The sequence below is a fragment of the Colobus angolensis genome, unplaced genomic scaffold, assembly GCF_000951035.1.
Source record: "Colobus angolensis palliatus isolate OR3802 unplaced genomic scaffold, Cang.pa_1.0 Scaffold164, whole genome shotgun sequence".
Classification (NCBI taxonomy): domain Eukaryota; kingdom Metazoa; phylum Chordata; class Mammalia; order Primates; family Cercopithecidae; genus Colobus; species Colobus angolensis.
The window spans coordinates 1,188,492-1,193,417 of NW_012114755.1; positions in this window are offsets into that span (position 1 = coordinate 1,188,492).

The following is a 4,926-nucleotide window of genomic DNA, read 5'->3' on the forward strand; positions in this document are numbered from 1 at the left end:
TAGCTGGGACTACAGGTGCCCGCCACCACGCCCAGCTAATTTTTTTGTTTTTTTAGTAGAGACGGGGTTTCACCGTGTTAGCCAGGATGGTCTTGATCTCCTGACCTCGTGATCTGCCCGCCTCGGCCTCCCAAAGTGCTGGGATTACAGGCATAAGCCACTGCGCCTGGCCCTGTATATTTTAATATTTGTAGTATATGTCAGTTTTTAAAAAATTTATATTTGGTCTTGAATCCTTTTCTAAGTCTAAATAAATATTCACTTTTGTACCCAACTTTGTATTCTTTTTTGCTTTCTTTTTTAAAAGAATCACCCCCAAAACTTCCAGGCTTCAGGCCCTACACACCCTGGACCCACCTCTGCATACTGACCATGCTCACCTGCAGGTTGACATATCCACAGTTGTACGCACAGGAGAACTTGCCAGGCTCTCCCTATCAGAGGAGCCACAGAGGGAAGACCTTTAGGGTAGCCACGAGTCTCCAGCTGCTTCTGGGAGGAGAACTCAGTGTCCTCTGCACAGTCCTGCTGTGAACATGCTTGCAGGAGGGCCTGCACCCACACAGCCTCCCTACCCATATGCATGCCTGACCATGTTCACCACAGCCATTATCTCATCTCACCCTTCCCAGCCTCCCTCCCACAGCCTGCAGGGAGAGGCATCCAGGCCCAGGGGCAGGGGAGCTGATGCTCTGCCCCCAGGGCCACACTGACACCCTAAGGGGCATTGCTGAAGGATGGTAGGAGTCCATGAGGGAGAGGGGGTGTGAGGGCTGGTCACAGAGGGATGAGAGTTGGGCTAGGGAGCCTGAAGGAAGGGAGAAAAGGGAAGAAGAGGAAATGAGGTACCATGTCATTTAATCCTCATCAAACATTGGTCCCTTTATGGATAATGAGGAAATAGAAGCCTAGAGAGGGAATGGGACTAGTCAATGCAGCTAGCAAGCAGCAAAAATGGGATTTGTAACCAAGTCTGTCTACATCAGTGGTTCTCTGGACCAGAAGAGATTTTACCTCCCAAGGGACATTTGGCAGTGTCTGTAGACCTTTTTGGTGATAGCAGCTGGGAAAGAGGCTTCTACCGACACCTAGTGGACAGAGGCCTGCTGAATATCCTGCAATGCACAGTACAGCACCCCACCCCAACTCTGGCAAAGGATTACATCTGATCCAAGATGTCAACAGTGCAGAAGTTGAGAAACCCTGGTCTAGACACCTTCCAAGAGTATTCTTCACCTTGGCCCCTTTCTGGATTTCCCATGGCCTAAGCCATCTTGGAGCCCCTGCCCCAAAGTTTCCAAGAAGGAACAGCTGTATACCTCGCTGCAGCCCAGCCCAGGTTACCAGGGTCACTGCTCAAGTTACAGATCTGTAGCCAGGGTCACCGATTTCCCACTACGGCATCTCTGGTTTCAATCTTCCCTGACCATTGGAGGGAGGCAGTATGGTCTGGGGATGGGATGCCTGCCACCCCCACGGCTTACCATCAGAGCAGGGCTACTACCCTTGAAGCCTTCTCGGTCAATACCCAGCTTAGCTTAGTTTCCAGCCATGGCCACAAGATGGCACCCCAGCCCACCAGGAGAGCTGAGGCTCTGGGCCTGGGAGAGCAGCATGGAGGATGTGCCAACCTGGACAAAAGCCTAGGGGCTGGACTTGGGCCAGTTCCAGAGCTTAGCAGGACCAGATCTAAGGCCTGCACGTGCCAGGTGGGAAAACATAGGCCAAACTTGGCTTCAGAACTCCCTTCACCATTTTTTTTAGTCCACTCCCAACACTAGCTCATATTCTAGCCTTTCCTACATGAAACTTACTGGAGCCCAGCAATCCCTTCTTGGGCCTGAACAAGAGAAATTCTAGAACTGAGGTGTTAAGGATACAGGAGTTATTATTATTACTCCAATACAACGTAAAAACAATGGAGGCACAGAGAAATTGAGTAACTTGCCTGAGGTTACAGCTAGTCAGTAGTGGAGCTGGGATTTGAACCCAGGCAGTCTGGTGTTAAAGTCTGTGCTCTTAGCCACTGAACATACCACCCCACCAGTAGTTCACTGCTCCCATCCCCACCAGCCCCAGCTACCAAAGACCCTCTGGCACCAGACCACAAGCTTTCTTCTGCAAGGGAGGGGTAAATGGCTGCAAATAGGAGGCACTGTTCCAAAGTGGAAAAGGAGTGAGGTTTTCAGTCTAGCTGGGGGTCTGTGGTTAGTGTTTGTGGGTGAGAAGCTAGGGATTGGTTAGTAATTCCTCCTCCTACTTCCCCCCACACCCTCTACTTCTGTTTTCTGGTTTTTGTTTTTTGTTGATTTCTTCTGTGTTGCCTTCTTGGTTTTCCTAGGCTGTCTGCAAATGCTAGCATTCTCGCAGTGTGAAGGGGAAGTGAGAAAAGAAAGTTTGATGTCCTGTTCAGGATACACAAGGGGGGCCATTCTTTGGGGCCTGGGCTGGGGGTGTGTTATCAGGGATCAAAGTGGGAATCCTAAAGTGGAACAGTGCGGAGCACCTTGGGAACAGCTACCCTCTCCTGCCAGGGAGCTCCTGTGTCTGAGTTTTCTCTGCTTATCTCTTGGGGGATTTTAGGGTGTAATGGGCTTAAGGGTGCAAAGAATACCCTTTCACATTCCTTCTTCCTCCAACCCTGGCCTACCTCCCTCTTTCTAACACACTGTCCAGAGCCCCTAATCACCCAATCGTCCACCTACCAGGAGCCCCTTGTTTCCGTCTCTCTGTGACCCTCCTCAACTGCCTGGGTCACACTGCAGCCCCTCTTAGTATTCGCCATGGGGTAGTGATGGAGCCCTGCACTGATTCCCTAGAAGACCCTGGGTAAGTCCCTTCTCCTGACTTGGTCTCCATTAGGGGCTCCATACTCCCACAGTCTCTGCCACTTGGGTTCTAGGATCCCGGCCTCTCTCCTAGCCTTTCTCAAATCATCTGGAACTAAGTGAGGATCTACTGTGTTCTGGGCACTCTGGAGGGGAGCAAACAAAAAGCCCTGGAGGAGCTGATGGTCTTTTTATGGAGATCAGATGAGCTACGGAGAAGATCAGGGGCCATACTCTGATCCCATGTGGTTCTGCAGGTGAGGAAAGAGGTGAAATCCTAGAACCCTATGGCTGGTAGAATCCCAGAAGGTTTCTTGGGTGAGAAGAGGAGCTGGACATCCGGCTAGAAAGAAAGGAAGGTTTGGAGAGACTGCTTTCTTGTCTCTCCCCATCTTGATTTCTCCCCGCTATGTGTGTGTCTGCCTCTGTGTCCACCTTTTTCCCTTCTGGATTCTCCATGTCTATTTCATCTTCTACCAATGTTGCGACAGAATTTTCTGAGAACCCATATCCTGGGTATCTGAATATGGGCCAGGCTGGTCCACACCAGGCCAGGCTTCCTTGTGGTTAGGATATGGGAACTCACACTGGTCAGGGTGAAAGGGACAATCAAAAACACTCTCATCCCTGTATTACTCTGAGATTGAAGGGGAAACAGCTCCTATTTAGAGGAATCACACAGATCAATATCTGGAAGGAGGAGGTGCCATGCAGGCCCCAAACTCCAACCCTCTCTTTGTCTCCACCCAACTCTGCCCGTGTTTCTGACTTAATTTTGCCTCTCTGTCTCTCCCCTTGTCCTATTACCATCTGTCAATCCTTGCCCTGCCCCTCTCCACTCCTCCAAGTCTTTTACCCACCACACACAGATTTTCCTGTGACTAGACTGGGATTCCCCTGACCAAGTAAGGAGAGCGATGTCTGTGGCACAGCTTTGTCCCCAGGCTCACGACAGCATCTGTGGGTCAGGGTAGAGGGACAGCTGTCTGCACAGTTAGAAAGTGCCAGCAGGTAATAAGAGCCTCGTATCTTCTTAATTAAATCACCCTTTGCCCAGCCATCCTGTGTTCGATTGGTTTGAGCTGGGATCAATAAGCCTCTTTCCCAGCCCAGCCACCCCTGGAGCCGGGCCTGACCTCCCCAGTCCTGCCTAGGCCCACCTGGCCACCTCCCCAGAAGGTTGGGAGCTTCTCAAGGCCAGAGGCTGGGTCTGATACATCTCTTGTGTCCTGGTGCCTGGGACGGATCATGAAACAAGTAAGGAGTAAAGGAGTGATTGCTCTACTGAGTAAACCGAGGCACTAGCAGCAGGCATGGGCCAGGAAGGCTTTGAGGTTCAAACTGGAACTCCCACCCCCAGGACCAACTGTGAAGCTGGAGGAATCACAGCAAGCAGCTGCTCCCACCCAGCCCCCAGACATAACACCAGCTCCTCCCTCCCAGCCCCCAGACATCATCACCAAGGGCAGCTGAAGCCCTAGGAAGTGCAGGGTGGGGGTGTCAGTGCTCAGGGAAACAACGAGCAGTTGCTGCTTCTGACCTCTGAGGGTAGAAAGCCCTTTTCATAAGGGATCTCCACCTAGGGATCCAGGGTTAGTGTGGGAGAGTCAGCGAGCTTGGATGGATGTGGCATTCATGGGAGACTCCCTCTGTCTGAAGCTGGAAAGGGCCCAGGGTCAGTAAGGAGTCCAAAGGGGTTAATAGGGGTCCAGGACTGATTGTTAGTGGAGGGTGTAGAGAATAACGTGGTGTGTGTGTGTGTGTGTGTGTGTGTTGGGGTCCAGGCAAGATATTACCCATGGAAGGAACATGGGGCCTCCAGGTTCCGCAGGAAGGGTCGGTATTAGAGGATTCCTTGGAGCGGTCAGCACTGGTCCGGGCCAGGGTGCCTCTGATGACAAAACTCCGGAGAGCTTTGTCTCACCAGGGATCAGATGGTCCCTGGTTTGGAAGGCGAGGGGAGGGTGCCAACGCCCTTCTCACCTCAGTCTGACCCGGGGGCGCGGGCCCAGACGTCTCTCGGAGCCCCCGCCGCTGGAGTGGCGTTCCCCGAGGGCGGGTCGTGGGCGGGTCCCCCGGGAGCAGCAGGAGCCTCGCG